Source organism: Macaca fascicularis, chromosome 14 (assembly GCF_037993035.2).
Source record: "Macaca fascicularis isolate 582-1 chromosome 14, T2T-MFA8v1.1".
NCBI classification, from domain to species: Eukaryota; Metazoa; Chordata; class Mammalia; order Primates; family Cercopithecidae; genus Macaca; species Macaca fascicularis.
This window is the reverse complement of record NC_088388.1, coordinates 11,018,628-11,036,708: the sequence shown is the minus strand read 5'-3', so window position 1 is coordinate 11,036,708 and position 18,081 is coordinate 11,018,628. Positions and strand designations below refer to the sequence as shown.

Sequence of the window (18,081 nt, the reverse complement as noted above, 5' to 3'; positions counted from 1 at the left end):
AAGTGCCGTCCCTACTGTTTTATTTTCACTCTGAATATTATTTTAATTATATAATAATGTGTGTTTCTTGCATAAAATGTGGGAAATACAGACAAGCCAAGGAAAACAAAACCAAACAAAGCAAAATGTCCAGCCTCACCTGAGAGCCTATCTGTTCTTCTGGTCTTTTCCTCAGCAGACTTCGGTCTAAGACCCCGACTTCTAGCCACCAACATTAGACTCGTTTAACCCTCACGGCAGCCCTGTGACTAGTCTAGCATTAATAATTAGGGAACTGAGGCAAAGAGATTAAGTGACCTCCTCACCACGCCCCAGCCAGGAAGCACAGGGCAGGGCAGGGTGGCCCTAAGCCCATTCCCTCCCTTAGAACCAACATTTTCTATGAAGCCTATGTGGGCACTGTACTATTAATATATTGCCTCTCCCTTAAAAAGTCACCTAGAAGGCTGGGCGTGGTGGCTCACGCCTGTAATCCCAGCACTCTGGGAGGTCAAGGTGGATGGGTCACGAGGTCAGGAGTTCGAGACCAGCCTGGCCAATATGGAGAAAGCCCATCTCTACTAAAAATACAAATATAGCCGGGCATGGTGGCGTGCGCCTATAGTTCCCAGCTACTTGGGAAGCTGAGGCAGGAGACTCACTGGGACCGGGGAGGCAGAGGTTGCAGTGAGCCAAGATTGTGCCACTGCACTCCAGCCTGGGTGACAAAGCGAGATTATGTCTCAAAAAAAAAAAAAAAAAAAAAAAAGTCACCTAGGCTGGTCTTCAATATCACTCCTGCTTCCTTTTACCTCTCTGTTCCTACCTCCAGAAACCCCTGGGAGCTGCCCCTTCCCACCTGCTCTGGGGGCTAGGGAGGGTCCCCCTTAGGGCTCCCCTTTTTGGTTAGGGACAGCTTTCCATTCTCCTCCCGGGCCCCCCCCTCCACCAAGGCAGCATCCAGCCCGCAGGGTCCAGACTGAGCTTCCCTCCCACCGCAGGTCAGGGTCAGCTGGTCAAGCTGGGTCCCGCCCTGCCCCTCGGCTTCCCACCTGGGCCCAGCGGTTATTGATGCTCTCAGAGGGGCCTGAGGCAGGGCGAGATCCGGAGTCATCAAAGGAAGATTAAATTATGCTCCAAGGCAGCCAAGGGGTTGTTTTAGGAAGGTTTTCGACTGTGAGGCTTGCAGTGAGCTGGGCTGCTGCCCTGAGCTCCCCCTGCTCTGGGCATTCGCCCTCTTGGAGATTTTGTGGTTCCTAATTGGCTTGGGTTATCCATCTGTTCCTGTCCTAGTGGAATGTTGTTTAAAGGAGCCTGGCGACTCCCCACTGAGGCTGCTGGAGTAAAGCCAGAGTATACATATCTAAACTGCCCAGCCAGGGGCAGCTGCATCCGGGCAGCGCCCCCAACCCCTAATGGATGTGATTGGATTAGTGATATCAGGAATTGTGTGATGCACTTGTTATATGACCTTGGCCAGATCACTCTCTCTGTGTGCCTCTTGTTTCTCTTCATTAGTTAAGTGGCTTTTTAAAAAAAAAGCACCAGAAACCTTTTATTCAAACAATATATTGGGTTCATAACATCAGTGTATAAAGCAGACAATGGAGGTCTTCTGGCTAAAGTGGGGTCTGTGGGTGTGGGGGGATGCTCCGGCTAAAGTGAGAGAGAAAGTGACCAGAAGAGCCCTCTGCCCTCAAACCCCAATCTCTCTCCCTTCACAGGTTGATGCTAAAGTTTCCTTTATGGGAGTGAGGCAGTTCAGGGAATGAGGATTCCGCAGGCCTGAATTTGAATCTCGACTCCACCTCTTGTTAGCTGCGTGGACTTGGCCAGGTGATGCCCGCCTGAGCCTCAGTTTCCTCACTCGTAACTGCCAAATGGGGAATAAAACCTACCTATGGGATTGTTGGGGTTTTAAATAACAGTGTATAAAGCCTGAGCACAGTGCCAAGCACACAGTATTTAGTGACAGGGTCAGCCCTGAGGGCACAGGCCTCAGGAAGGCCGGACACTCCCGGAAGAAGAGGAGGAAGAGAGGCCAGGACAGGAGGTGTGCTCTCCAGCCCTTGGGTACAGGCCGAAAGCGCTTCCAGGTGCGTGGGTTTCTTGAGGGCCTCCCTGGGTCCCTGGAGGCGGCCCTGGCCCAGTCAATTCTGGTCGAGCCCATCATGTTGCCAGGCAGCCTGGGCCTCAGCTGCCACCTCAGGTGGCACAGGGCAGGGACACAGGACGCTCCGAGGGCTGTGCTCCAGTTGCCAGGGCAAGGCTAGGAATGGCCCTCATGGGCAGCTCTGAAGGCACGGCTGGGAGAGTCGCCCCCTTCTGGTGTGCACTGGAACGACACCTCTTTCCTCAAGAGGGCGTCGCTGCATTTTGGAGCCCTCGCGTCACCTGGCAAAGAATCCAGCACAGGGAACGGATTATGTGGTTCCCGGAGCTCCCTCACACCAGACACCTGCCTAAGAACTCGAGGGCGGGACCCCAGGCTGACGTTCCTTAGCAGCAGGCGGAGGGGACACATGCCACTGTCCCCATGTCCCAGCATGGCTTTCTGTTCATGGGATGTCTTAAGCCAGGGTTGGCCAACTCATCCCAGGGGGCCAGGTGATGTGGCCGAGTGAGGTGGGCAGAGTGCCAGCGAAAGGGAGCGCGGGGCCGCGAGGAGTTGCAGAGCGCATGTCCAGTCTGAAGGGGGCAGCGCCCGCTCAGCACCAGCCGGTGTTGCCATGGGGATGTGCAGGCTTTGGTTGCCAGATCTTCAGATATTTTAAAAATAGCTTGAAATCTGGACTTTTGTGTGAAATTTTCCAATTGTGTAGGCGACCCCTCCTCCCACCTTCTGGAATCCCTTTGTCTTTTCTGCTTGAACCACCTAAAGAGGCCATCAGCTCCATCAAGTGATTCCTTGCAGAGGAAGGTAGGATCTCCTCTGATTCGTCCTCACAGTTCCTCCTTGCTTGTCTTCAGGAGTTTATTCACTCAGCAAACATTTATCTAGCAACTGCTCTGGGCTAAGCCTTGTGCAGAAATGGATTCTGAAGATAGGAGGAAATGGAGAAGACACAGAGCATTGCTTTGGAGAATGACGGAAGAATGGAGGGGCCAGGTGTCAGGTTCCCTGGGACACCTTCCCACCACTTCCCCACTGGGATCTCCTATCTGAGCTATGAGGTCTTCTCCCTGCTATGCCATCCATGCTTTGGGTGGAGAGCCTCGTTCTCACTCAGCATCTCTTTGCTCGTTGTTTCCAAGGCTGGGTCTTTCTTGGCTCCTCAAATCACACCTCCTCCGAGAGGCTTTCCTGGACCGTGCTAGCTAGAGCAGCGTTCTCTATACTGCCGTACACTCTTTATAGCACTCATGACTCTGAAATGACACGCTTGCTTATTATCTGCCCTCTCCCCACCGAACTCTAAGGTCACAAAGGCATGGCCTTCCTGAAGGATGTGTTTGCTACTCTCTGAACCCTTGGCAGGAGTTGGAGAATTTATATTCCCCAGATGCTCTTCAGGCACAAAAAGCTAGACTAGAGGTTTTCAACAATGTCCTAAGGGTCTTTAAAACTCCGGAGTCACCTCCATCATCTGTAGTCCTTTTACCTCCACTGGTGTGTCCATGGCAGGGCCCTGCTTTTTGCTGTCCTTTGGGGCCCTGGAAATCCCAGATCTGTTTTCAGGAAACATTCTTAGCAGAGGTAGTGCTCTGCCCCAGACCACACTTGCTGGGCCTCAGTTTTCTCGCCTGCAAAAATGGGTGGAAGGATAACTGTTGCAAGCTCGTAGGGGTGTGAGGAGGGGAGGGCACGTTGTCCTGTGAGGTGGTAACCCCAAACTCTGTCATGAAGTATGGTGTCCCCTGGGTCCTGCCTCGGAGCTTGGAGCCCATTTTATACCTACCCCCACCAAGCAGCGCATGTATTCTGCCTGCCTTATTTCCTGCCCATGGCGCTTGCACAGGCCTGCTCTGCAGTTGGTCTCCCTCAGCGTGGCAGAAGAGCTTAATGATAAAGTTGGGCTGAGCCTCCAGGAGCAGACAGCGTGGGAGAGAAGTCACAGATACAAGGAAGATACTCAGAGCCTGTGAAATCCCCTCAGCGGCCTCTCGCCAACCTTGTCCTTGGACTTGGAGTGTCCCTCCTGGGGAGGGGATTGGCAAATGAAACTTTATCATGATGAAGTCAAGGGCCAGTCACAGCTGAGCTCCTACACGTAGAGGACTCGGCAGCAGGGACCAGTTTGATGATAAAGATGACAGCAACCATATACATAGCTGCTTGTCAGGGGAGGGAACCTGGGGCTGGGGGTGAGGGCGGGAGTTCACTGTTGGGTGCATTTGTATCTGCTGAACCCACAGGGTTCAGAATCATAGATGACTGTTTTTCTTGGGCAGGGGGGCACGGGTGGCCCACCCCAGAGCTCTGATCTCATCTTAGCTTCCTCGGTGCTGTTGATGAAATTCAGAGAAGTTTATCAGGTTTGCAGAGAACCCAAAGCTGGGATACAAGGTGTCTTAAGTAGGAGGACAGAATCAAGATCCAAAGCAATTGGAAGGCTGAATACTGGGCCTGCTTCCTTCTGGCAATGTCATTTCAGACAAGTCTCAAAGTTTTTGAGCCTTGGTTTTCCCATCGCAAAATGGGGACAATGCCACCGACACTGCAGTGCTGTAAGGGTTAAGAAGATAGCCTAAATACAGCACCCAGCAGAGGCTGTATGCCTGGCACACAGTAGTCCCTCACTCACTGGTGGCTACTGCTGAGATGAATACCAATGTGAGCTCCTTAGGCCAGGAGCCTTGTCTTTCGTTCCTGTATTCCTGGTGCCTGGTATGGCGTGGGCACTGAACAAATGTTTGTCAGATGAATGAACAAGATGAATTTGACAGGGATAAATGTCAGTTCCTGGACTCGGATCCAAAGACCCAGCTGCACAAGGATGCAGTGGGGGAGAAATGGCTTAGCAACAGCACATGTGAGAAAAGCCGAGGGATTGAAACTGACAGAAATTCAGTCAACATGAGGTGGCTGCCAAAACCAGCCACGGCAAACTTGGGTAGCATTATTAGAGGCTGGGTGCTCAGAGGAGGGAGGCCACAGTGGTCAGATCAGCCTCAAGAGCCACAGACCCTTGTACGTTTCGCCTGTAGGGAGGCTGGCCAAACAGATGAGGTAGGGAAGAGCCCTAAAGACCACATATCATGAGATACGGCTGAAGAAACCAGGGCACTGAGCTTGGAGAAGAGAATCACAAGGCATGTGGCGGCATTCGGATCTTGCCTCTTCCACTTGCTCTGGACAATCAACAGCTCCAAGTCCCAGTTTCCTCATCCGTAAAAGGTGCAAGCCACAGGTTGGAGGTCATGCCGCTGCTGGAGAAGGGCAGGAATGGGAACCCGAGCCTTACTGGACCCAGCCCCCCTCCGCCTCCCTCCTGAGCTCTTCAGCACGGAGGTTGTTCACGCTGAGGACAGCTGGCAGGGAAACTGTGGGTGGCCAGAGGCGTCTGTTTCCATTTTAGGGGTTGGACCAGGATCACAGGGGCAGCTCCTTCCAGCCCTAACACTCCCTTCTCCTTTTCTCCACTTGTGGCCGATTCTATAGTCTGGGTGCTTTCCTGGCGGCCAGCTTGCCTCTATTTGCATGGTTTCTGCGTGTAAGATTTTGTGTGCAAAAGCTGGATCCGTTCCTCTTCTTCCCAGAAACCGCCCGGTGCCTGCAGTGTGCCCGCCTGGTGTGCCCTCTGCTCCCTCTGGTGGCTACAGGGGGTACTGCACTGGGCTCAACAGAGCCAACCAGAATAGCGTTGGAATCAGACATCTTGGTAAAAGTCCCCGCTCTCCATCAAGAGATGAATGGATAAACACAGTGTGATATAACATACAGTGGAATATTATTCAGTCTTAAAATGGAAGAAAACGATGACACCTGAATGAGTCCCAAAAACATTAAGAGAAAATAAGTTGGCACAGAAGGACAAATATTTTATGATTCCATTTTGTACATAGAACAGGTAAATTCAGAGATAGAAAGTAGAACAGAAGTTACCTTAAACAATAACAGAAGGTGAGTTATCGTTTAATGGGTACTGAGTTTCTATTTGAGATGATGAAAAAGTTCTGGAAATGGATAATAATCGTGGTCACGCAACATCGTGAATATACTTAATGCCACTTATTGTACCCTTAAAAATGCTTAAAATGGTAAATTTTGTGTTATATATATTTCATTACAATAAAAAGTAGTAAAATGTACGTAACACAAAATTTACCATTTTAACTCTCTTGCCACATAACGGCTGCATGAGGTTTATTAAGTCACTTAACTTCTCTGGGCCTCTCTTTCCTCATCTGTAAAGTAGGGAGAGCAATAATGCTTACCCCACTGCCACCACCCTGGTCCAAGCCACCTTACTGTCTCACCTGGAGGATTGAAAACTGCCTCCTTGATGGTCTCCTGGCTTCACTTTGGCCCTCCCCAACAAGTCTTTTTCTACTAAGCAGCCATAACATCTAGAAACCTAGGTCAAATCAGTCACGCTCGTGCTTAAAATTCTCCCCACACTCCTCTTCTTGACCAACAGGATCTGGTCTGTGATCGCCTCTCCTCCCTCAGTGCTTTCTGCCACCTCTCCCTCACCAAAATATTACTCCATGCTCCTTTTGCCTCCAGGCTTTTGGCCTCATTGGTTACCCTGACTTGAATGCTGTTTTCCTGATTGTCTTATATTGTCAGGTTGTCCTTGTCATCAAGGTCTCATCTCAAATGTCACCTTCTATTTCTGGGGATTTCATTTCTTACCAGCCACTCCAATGTTGTCTTACCTTCTAGCCTGACTCTTATCACCTCTATCTTGTTTGATTTTCTTCATAGCACCTGTCATGATCTGAAATTGTCTTACCTCTGTGAAACTGGGTCATTTTATGGGCTGGATTTTGTAGAGTGTAAAGTAGGATATAGTTTTTATTTTTCTTCTGCCTCCATCCTTGCACTTGTTCTGTTGCTTCTCTTTCCCCACATTGTCTTAGTCCATTTTCTGTTGCCTATAACAGAATACCACAGACTGGGTAATTTAAAAAAATAAAAAAAAGAGATTCATTTGGCTCATGGTTCTGGAGGGTGGGAAGTCCAAGAGCATGGCACCACATCTAGTGATGGCCTTAGTGCTGCATCATAACATGGTGGCAGGCATCACATGGTGAGAGAGGGTGAGAGAGTGTGAGACACAGAGAGAACTGGGGGTTGAACTTATCCTTTTACCAGGAGCCCACTTCCAGGATAACTAACCCACTCCTCTGATAACAGCATTAACCCACTGATGAGAGCAAAGCCCTCATGACCTAATCATATCTTAAAGTTCCCACCTGTTTCAGATGGAATTTCACTCTTGTCTCCCAGGCTGGAGTGCAGTGGCATGATCTTGGCTCACTGTAACCTCCACCTCCCGGGTTCAAGCGATTCTCCTGCCTCAGCCTCTCAAGTAGCTGGGATTACAGGTGCATGCCACCAGACTCAGCTCATTGTTGTATTTTTAGTAGAGATGGGGTTTCACCATGTTGGTGAGGCTGGTCTTGAATTCCTGACCTCAGGTGATCCACCTGCCTTGGCCTCCCAAAGTGTTGGGATTACAGGTGTGAGCCACTGCGCCGGGCCCCCAGCTATTAATACCATCACAATAGCAATTCAATTTCAACATGAGTTTTGAAGGGGACATTCAAACCACAGCACCCCTCCTTGAAAATGTTTCAGCTAAGTATAGTTTACCCATTTTTTTCAGGTATTAGAGCAATTTCAATTTTAGACATTAAAAGTCTGATTCTTTTAGAAGTTGTACATTGAAGGATTTAAGAATGAAGAGTCATGATGTCTGAAGCTTGCTTTCAAGTGGTTTAGCAAGACCATGTATACACACATACACACAATGTTAATAATTTTTGAATCTAGGTGGTGAATATATAGGTATTTATTATACTATTCTTTCAACTTTTCTGTATGCTTGAAAATTCTTATAAAATGTTGGGCAAAAAGGAAACTGCTTTTGTCAAGTTAAGAAAATAAACCCAGTCCTATCTAAATAAAAATATCTCCCATCGAATATAAAGCTTCTCCTATTCAAGCTGACCCAGGCCTGGCTTTCTGCAGTAGGGAAGGTTGCGGGGATGGGCAGTGGGTGTATGGCCAATGTCCTTACTCTCTTGGATTTACCTCCTCTCCCCATGCTAGCAGCTGCTTCAGCTCCTTCAGGGTCTGGGAAGGGAGGAGGGAGGAAAGGAAAAGGAGAGGGCTCCTCAACTGTGCTCTTGTCATCCATGTGGGGTGTACTGCTGGGTGTCCCCCTCCGGGAACTCTGCCCACACTATTGTTTTATTATTATTATTATTATTATTTTTATATTATTTACTTATTTATTTGAGATGGAGTCTCACTCTGTCACCCAGGCTGGAGTGCAGTGGTGCAGTTTTGGCTCACTGCAACCTCTGGGTTCAAGCAATTCTCCTGCCTAGGCCTTTCTAGAAGGTGGGATTACAGGTGTGCACCACCACATGCGGCTAATTTTTGTATTTTAGTAGAGATGGGGTTTTACCATGTTGGCCACACTGGTCTTGAATTCCTGACCTCAGGTGATCTGCCCACCTCGGCCTCCCAAAGTGCTGGGATTACAGACGTGAGCCACCACACCCGGCCCCCACACCATTGTGGATGTGAGTGATGCCCAGCTGATCTCTCACACTCTGCCCAGTACTACCAACAAAGTCTCTTTCTGCTGGGGTCACCTTCTGCCCACAGGTAGCCTTCTTGGGTGAGGTCCCATTGAGGAGACAGTGTATTAGTCTGTTCTCATGCTGATAATACAGATACCCAAGACTGGGTAATTTATAAAGGAAAGCAGGTTTAGTGGACTTGTAGTTCTACATGGCTGGGGAGGCCTCACAATCATGGTGGAAGATGAAGGAGAAACAAAGTCACGTCTTACATGGTAGCAGGCAGGAGAGAGTGTGTGCAGGGGAACTCCTCTTTATAAAACCATCAGACCTTGTGAGACTTATTCACTATCATGAAATCACTATCATGGGAAATGTCTACCCCCGTGATTCAATTATCCCCTACTGGGTCTCTCCCATGACACGTGGGAGTTATGGGAGCTACAATTCAAGATTTGGGTGGGGACACAGCAAAACCATATCATTCCACCCCTGGCCCCTCCCAAATTTCATGTCCTCACATTTCAAAACCAATCATCCCTTCCCAACAGTCCCCCAAAGTCTTAACTCATTCCAACATTAACTCAAAAGTCCATAGTCCAAAGTGCCATCTGAGACAAGCCTAGTCCCTTCTGCCTATGAGCCTGTAAAATCAAAAGCAAGTTAGTTACTTCCTAGATACAGTGGGGGTACAGGAATTGGGTAGATACACCCATTTCAAATGGGAGGAACTGGCCAAAAGAAAGGGGCTACAGCCTCCATGCAAGTCCAAAATCCAGTGGGGAAGTCAAATCTTAAAGCTCCAAAATGATGTCCTTTGACTCCATGTCTCACATTCAGGCCACACTGATATGAGAGGTGGATTCCCATGGCCTTGTGTAGATCTGCCCTTGAGGCTGGGAAAAAAACAGAAGCGATCATGTGACATTCCTGAACACCAAGGTATAGTCCAGTGGACTTTCCTGAGCCCTGCTTGGTCCCTGATGAAGGGATAGGGTTAGTGTCAGGGTTAGGGTTAGGATTAGGGTTAGGGTTACAACGGGCTGGGATGGGGGTGGAGGTCGGCAGGGCTGCACTTCTTTTGGAAGCTTTCTCAGGCAGAATCAGTTCTGTTTTTCTCCTAGCTTCTGGTGGCTCTGGGTCTTCCTTGACCTCTGGATGCACTCTCTGCACTCTCCACTCTCTGCCTCTGTGGTCACACTGTCTACTCTGCTGTGGGTGGAATCTCCCCCTGCCTCATGATCATAGAACATTTTTCACTGAACTTAGAGCCCTCTCAGGTAACCAGGATGAGCTCCTCCCTTCAAAACCCTTTTTAAAAAAAAATTAATTGATTTAAAAAATTTTTATTTCCATAGGTTTTTGGGGAACAGGTGGTATTTCATTACATGAATAAGTTCTTTAGTGGTAATTTGGGAGAGTTTGGTGCACTCATTACCCGAGCAGTGTATAGTGAACTCTATGGTCTTTTATCCCTCACCTCCTTCCCAGCTTTTCCCCCTGAGTCCCCAAAGTCCATTGTGTCATTCTTACACCTTTGCATTCGCATAGTTTAGCTCCCACTTATGAGTGAGAACATATGATTTTGGTTTCCCATTCCTGAGTTACTTCACTTAGAATAATAGTCTCCAGTTCCATCCCGGTTGCTGTGAATGCCATTAATTCATTCCTTTTTATGGCTGAGTAGTATTCCATTGTATATATATACCACAGTTTCTTTATCCATTCGTTGATTGATGGGCCTTTAGGCCGGTTCCACATTTTTGCAATTGTGAAATGTGCTGCTATAAACATGGGTGTGTAGGTATCTTTTTTGTGTAATGACTCCTTTTCCTCTGGGTACCCGGTAGTGGGATTGCTGGATCAAATGGTAGTTCTACTTTTAGTTCTTTAAGGAATCTCCACACTGTTTTCCATAGCGGCTGTACTAGTTTGCATTCCCACCAGCAGTGTAGAAGTGTTCCCTGTTCACTGCATCCACACCAACATCTATTATTTTTTGATTATGACCATTCTTGCAGGAGTAAGGTGGTATCGCTTTGTGGTTTTGATTTGCAGTTCTCTGATCATTAGTGATGTTGAGGATTGTTTCATATATTTCAAAACCCTTAACTTAATCACATCTTTTATCATTTACAGTTATATTCCCAGGTGTTGGAGTTTAGGATGAAGACATATCTTTTTGGGAACTGCCTTTCAGTCCACTACAAGTGGATTTGGAAAGCTAGATTGACCTCCATCAATTTTGTAAAGGTGGAAGGAGAGAAAGAATGTGGATGAGGATTGTTTTCTCATTTGACCCAGCAATCCCATCACTGGGCAAATACCCAGAGGAACAGAAATTATTCTACCATAAAGACACATGCACATGTGTGTTCATTGCAGCACTGTTCACAATAGCAAAGACATGGAATCAATGTAAATGCTCGTTAGTGATGGACTGGGTAAAGAAAACGTGGTACATATACACCATGGAATATTGTGCAGCCATAAAAGAAGAATGAGAGCATGTCCTTTGTAGGAACATGGATGGAGCTGCAGGCCATTATCTTTAGCAAAGTAACACAGGAACAGAAAGCCGAATATGCATGTTCTCATTTATAAGTGGGAGCTAAATGATGAGAACACATGGACACATAAAGGCGAACAGCACACAGTGGGGTCTGTTGGAGGGTGGAGGATGGTAGGAGTGAGAGGAGCAGAAAAAAATAGCTATTGGGCAGTAGGGTTAGTACCTGGGTGATGAAATAATCTGTACAACACACCCTCATGACACAATTTTACTATATAACGAACCTGCATTTGTACCCCTAGAAAAAAAAAAAGAGTGTGGATATGGGAGGAAGCAGGCACCGGGAGAGCCTGGGGGTGGAGGTTTGTCATGAAGCACACAGACCCAAAGTGTGTGTTTCATCCCTTGTGCTGAAATTGACCCTGACTTCAGTCTCTTCTCTTAATTTGCATGCCATTAGAGGAAAATCCAAGCTCCAGTCTTCAGAATACCCATTTCAGACCCTGCTGCAAAAACTCAGATTCCCATAGGACATCTCTCTATTCATTATTACTGTGTGGCAAATGACTCCCTCCACCAACCCTGGCTTAGTGATTTAAAACAGCACCTTTGTACTAGCTCACAGTTTCTGTGTGTCAGGATTCTGAACCTGGCTTAGCTGGAGGTCTCTGGCCCAGGGTCGTTCATGAGGTGGCCGTCAAGCTGGTGGCTAGACCCAGGGTTTTATCTAAAGGCTTTTTTGGGGCAGATGATCCAACTCCATGTGGTCATTGCCAGGTTTCAGTCCCCTACTGTGTGAGCCTCTCTGCATGGCTACCTCACAGCATGGCAGCTGGCTTCCTCTGGAGTGAGCCGTGAGAAAGAGCCACTCTGACTCTCAAGATGCAAGCCACAGTCCTTTTATAATGGAATCTTGGGAGCTCGTCACTTTTGCTGTTTTCTTTTTTCTTTTTTTTTCTTTTTTTGAGACGGAGTCTCGCTCTGTCGCCCAGGCTGGAGTGCAGTGGCCGGATCTCAGCTCACTGCAAGCTCCGCCTCCCAGGTTTACGCCATTCTCCTGCCTCAGCCTCCTGAGTAGCTGGGACTACAGGCGCCCACCACCTCGCCTAGTTTTTTGTATTTTTTAGTAGAGACGGGGTATCACCGTGTTAGCCAGGATGGTCTTGATCTCCTGACCTCGTGATCCACCCGTCTCGGCCTCCCAAAGTGCTGGGATTACAGGCTTGAGCCACTGCGCCCCGCCCCTGCTGTTTTCTATTTGTTAGAAGCAAGGCAGTAAATGCAATCCACACTTAAGAGGGAGGGATTACATAAGGGTTCCAATACCAGGAGGTGGGGATCATTGGGGCACCTTAGAAGCTGCCTACCACAGCCCCCAAAGTCTAATATACGTAAGACATAAAATGAATTGAATTACCTTTAAGGTTAATCATAGATTTATTTCCTAATTTATGATAATAAACCCAAACATTGGGGGGCTGTGGGGGAGATGGGTGTTATGGTTTCACTGTGTCTCCACCCAAATCTCATCTTGAATTGTACTCTCATAATTTCCATGTGTTGTGGGAGGGACCTGGTAAGAGATAATTGAATCACGGGGGCAGTTTCTCCCATACCGTTCTGTTGGTAGACAGTAAGTCTCATGAGATCTGACAGTTTGATAAGGGGAGACCCGTTTTTCTTGGCTCTCATTCTGTCTCTTGTCGCCGCCATGTAAGAAGTGCCTCTTGCCTTCTGCCATGATTGTGAGGCCTCCCTAGCCACATGGAACTGTAAGTCCATTAAACCTCTTTCTTTTGTAGATTGACCAGTCTTGGGTATGTCTTTATCAGTCATGTGAAAACAATTAATACAATGGGGATGGTTAATGGGCACAAAAAAATTAGAAAGAATGAATAAGACCTACTATTTTCAGCACAATAGAGTGACTATAGCCAATAATAACTTGATTGTATGTTTAAAAATAACTAAAACAATGTAATTGGATAGTTCGTAACACAAAGGATAAATGCTTGAAGGGATGGAGACCCCATTCTCCATGATGTGATTATTTCACTTTCCATGTCTGTATGAAAACATCTCGTGTATCCCATAAATATATACACCTACTGTATACCCACAAAAATTAAAAATAAAAAAATAGGTCAGGTGTGGTGGCTCATGCCTGTAATTCCAGCACTTTAGGAGGCCAAGGCAGGTAGATCGCTTTAGCTCAGGAGTTTGAGATGAGCCGGGGCATCATAGTGAAACCCTGTCTCTATCACAAGAAATACAAAAAATTGGCCAGGCATGGTGGTGCACGTTTGTGGTTCCAGCTACTCGGGATGCTGAGGTAGGAGAATTGCTTGAACCTGGGAGGCAGAGGTGGCAGTGAACTGTGATCACACCTCTGCCCTCCAGCCTGGGCAACAGAATGAGACACTATCTCAAAAACAAAATAAAACAAAAAACAAAACAAAACAACAACAACAAAAAAATCACACACACACACACAAACAAAAAACAAAACCCCAAAAACCAAAAACACAAAAAACCAAAAGGACCCATATAAATTAGTTTAAAAAACCTTAAACACCTTAAAACTAATGTGTATGTTCCCAAATCATCAATGGAACTGACATAAATGTCTCAGTAGGATTTTGAGTTAGATGGCTTGATCCCCTTCTCCCTTTGTTTTTCTAGAAGAAGGGCCTAGAGAAGTTAATAACATTTCTAGAGTAAACCCAAGAGTATGCTAGCATTGAACCCTAGATCTCCCCAGTTTCACATCCTAGATATGCCCAGGTTCCTGACAGGAGAGCAGATTTTATGAGTGACCTGCCACCGTGCGTCAGTGCTCAGCTTCTCCACTCAGTTGACTTTATATTAGTTTCTCAGGGCTGCTGTAACATGGTCTGCCAAACTGTGTGAATGAAAAAAACCCAGAAATTTATTGTCTCACAGTTCTGGAGGCTGGAAGTGCAAAATTAAGGTGTTAGCAGGGTGAGTTTTATTTTCTTGTTGAAAAAGAATGCTTTATTAATAGAAACACACATAAACCCTAAAGCATCAAGAAATTTAAATATTTATGTCATAGCATGGCCGGGCGTGGTGGCTCACACCTGTGGTCCCAGCACTTTGGGAGGCCAAGGTGAGCAGATCACCTGAGGTCAGGAGTTTGAGATCAGCCTCTACATGGAGAAACTCTGTCTCTACTCAAAATACGAAATTAGCCAGGCGTGGTGGTGCATGCCTGTAATCCCAGCTACTTGGGAGGCTGAGGCAGGAGAGTTGCTTGAACCTGGGAGGTGGAGGTTGCGGTGAGCTGAGATTGTGCCATGGCACTCCAGCCTGGGCAACAAGAGCAAAACTCCGTCTAAAAAAAAATATATGTGTATATATATATATATATATTTATGTCATAGCAAACAGGTGACAATTCCACATCCAGGGTCAACAGAAGGGTTGAAGGAGACTACAACAGATTGGGCTCCCATGATGGAGAGGGCATCTTCACAGGTGGAGGCAGGCCCAGCTGAAACAGCTTTTCAAGCTCTCTCTCCTTATCAAGGATCATAAGAGGCATTCCACTCAAGGGGAGGCCTGTAATCTGGTGCTCTTCAGGTTGGTTAAAACTCTCAAAATCTAGAAGACTGAAGTGAAAGAATTTTTCTATTTCTGGATAACATTATCTGAGGCAGGAACAGAGCTTTTTGCTTTAACAGTCTCCCTGGTCATCTTTTTGGCAGAGAAATTTCGGTGTTTTAGTTTGAGGAGTCTGTTGGTCTTTACTCGCGTTTCTGTAGCCCTGTCGACAGTTCCAAAAGCCTTTCTGGTAGCTTTAGGTAAGGCTGGTAAAGCACCGGACATTTTGCCAACACATGGTGTTGAAACTTGAGATCTCCCCTTTAAGCCTTTGATTGAAGGTCCAGATCCCAGCTTCAGCCTATCTTTAGGAGCTGCATGGATACCTGGTTCTCCATTCTCCTTATCAATATAGATCAGAGCAGGGTGGGTTCCTTCTAAGGGTTCTGGGGGAGCATCTGTTCCATGCCTCTCTCTTTGCTTCTGGTAGCCCCAAGCATTCCTTGGCTTGTGGATGCATCTCTGCAGTGTTCCATCTCCACATGGTGTTCTCCTTGTGTGTCTGTGTCTTCTTGCATGGACACCAGTCATATTGGGTTAGGGGCCCACTCTGCTCCAGTAGGACCTTATCCTGACGAATCACATCTGTAACAGCCCTATTTCCAAACATGGTCACGTTCTGAGGACTTCACTATATCTTTTTTTGGGGCCGCAATTCAACCCATGACATACCCCTGAAAGATGAAAAGAGTAGAATTTGGGACATTACATTTCTAAGTAGTTAGAAAAACTACTTTTGTTTATCTAATAAAGGAGGTATTTGAAGTTGCCCCTTCAGCTTTCATGTTTTTAAAAACTGTTGACTCTGGGGTTTGCCTCATGGGTTAAAGGCTATCCCAGTTTTAGCCGCACGTCAGTCATGTCACCTGCACCCTTCTTTGCCCTCAGGTGTAGATTAAGGACCTGGAGGCTGGAGGGGTTTTTCCTTTAGCAAGTGTTCCTATGACAAAATACTGAGCTGTTGACTGAGGCTGGGAAGAGGGGATATCCTTAGGACTCCTGTAGAGGGCTTATTCCAAGCTGTCTCTAAAGCCTCTTGGGCAGTGGGCTTTGGGATGAGGACTGACACACCCTGCATGCCTGGAGGATGCTGGGCCACTGGGAGCTGGCTCTTCCTACTGTGCTCCAGGCTAGGGACTGAAGAAGCTCAATGAGTCATTTGCACCGCTGCAATGAGTCCTAGAAGAGGGCTTCTTACCTGGTTTTGCCTATTCCTGAATCAAGAATCATTTCAGCGTTAGGTGGGATCCATCCAGACCAGTCACCTAGACATTTCCTTAAATTGGGAATTTTTTTTTTTTTTTTTTGAGATGGAGTCTCACTCTGTCCCCCAGACTGGAGTGCAGCGGTGCGATCTCCGCTCACTGCGAGCTCCACCTCCCGGGTTCACGCCATTCTCCTGCCTCAGTCTCCCGAGTAGCTGAGACTACAGGCGCCCGCCACCACACCCAGCTAATTTTTTGTATTTTTAGTAGAGAGCGTTTCACCGTGTCAGCCAGGATGGTCTTGATCTCCTGACCTCGTGATCTGCCCGTCTCGGCCTCCCAAAGTGCTGGGATTACAGGCGTGAGCCACCGTGCCTGGCCAATTGGAATTTTTTTAAGCAAAAAAAGAGGATATATTGAGAATGATGGAACTCCTGGTCTGAAATGAGAGCTATATATAACTCCTGGATTTTTTCCTTTCCCTCAACTCCCCTGCAATGGACTGAATGTTTGCATCCCCCACAAATTCTTATGTTGAAATCCTAACCCTCAATAGAACAGTATTAGAAGGTGGGACTTTTGGAAGGTAATTAGATCATAAGAGCAGACCCCTCATGAATAGGATTCGTGCCCTTGAACAAGAGCCACAGAGAGCTCTCCAGCTTTCTGTCTGTCATGTGAGGAGACAATGAGAAGACAGTAGTCTTCAACCTGGAAAAAGGCTCGTACCAGAGCCTGACCAAGCTGGCACCTATCTCGGATTTCCAGCTTCCAGAACTGTGAGAAATCCATTTCTGATTTTTATAGGCCACCGGTATATTGTATTTTTATGGTAGCAGCATGAACAGACTAAGGCCTGTTGGCTTTACTTTCACAATGGAAACCAGTCTTTTCACTCCTTATTCTCTGCTGCTTCCTTTCTAATTCAAGCTACCATCACCGCTCCTCCGGACCCCTACACCCATCTTCCAGCTGGTCTCCCTCCTCCATCCCTGTCTTGTACAATTCATCCTCCACCTAGAAGCCAGAGTGGTGTTTTAGAAACCTGAATCCAAGCATGTTATCTCTATGTTAAAACTCTCCAATGCATTTAAAAATCTCCACAATCTGGCCCCTGTTTACCTTTATCTGACACCACTTGTGTTGATTTCTTTTTTTTTTTTTCTGACAGAGTCTGACTCTGTCACTCACGCTGGAATGCAGTGGCATGATCTTGGCTCACTGCAGCCTCTGCCTCCTGGGTTCAAGTGATTCTCCTGCCTCAACCTCTTGCCGTAGCTGGGATTACAGGCGCATGCCACCACGCCCGACTGAGTTTTGTATTTTTAATAGAGACAGGGTTTTGCCATGTTGGCCAGTCTGGTCTTGAATTCCTGGCCTCAGGTGATCCACCCGCCTCTGACTGCCAAAGTGCTGGGATTACAGGTGTGAGGCACCACGCCCAACCTCGTGTTGGTTCATTTCTTGTTATTGTCTTTTCCTTCGCCCACCCTTACCCTCCTCTCCCCTTAGAATGTACACCTTTGAAAGAAGGGGCCTTGTTTGTCTCGATCATAGAGACAGGGCTGTGCCTGGCACTAGGTGGATGCTCAGTCAATATGTTTATAATGCAAATGGCAGAGACAGAAATTTAGGCAAGCAACCGTGGGTTTTCTGTATTCAGTTCTGATACCGACTTTCAGTTCTTTTCACCAAAGAATGGGCAAGAGTCCTGAGCTGGAGGGAATCATTGTGGCTTCTCTTCTAGGCTCTGCAGATAGCCTTTTGTGTGTCCCAATATTGTTCTTTTCGCACACCAATCCATGGCTTGGTGGCCCTTTTCACGTACAGCTTTCATTCTTGCCAATGTAGTTATGCAATGATTGTGTCAAGTACCGGAACATTCCACTAGAGGGCAGTAGAATATAGTGTTAAAGTTTGGGATCTGACGCCATTGACTGCCTTGCCATCTATTCCCTTCCAAGAATCATTTTGGAGAGAGGGCAGCGATCATTTTGAACTGTGATGATATGAGGGCAACCACCTAGGGATGGCAGAAGAGCAAGCTGGATCAAATGGCCA

At 47.1% G+C, this 18,081-nt stretch overlaps 1 protein-coding gene and 1 pseudogene across 3 annotated transcripts in view; one reads left to right on the top strand and one right to left on the bottom strand.

Moving 5' to 3' along the window:
- Positions 1-18,081, top strand: part of SLC22A9 (solute carrier family 22 member 9) — a 136,572-nt gene that overhangs the window by 91,736 nt on the left and 26,755 nt on the right. The gene's annotated exons all lie outside the window — the stretch shown is intronic.
- Positions 2,249-15,476, bottom strand: LOC102123290 (uncharacterized; annotated as a pseudogene).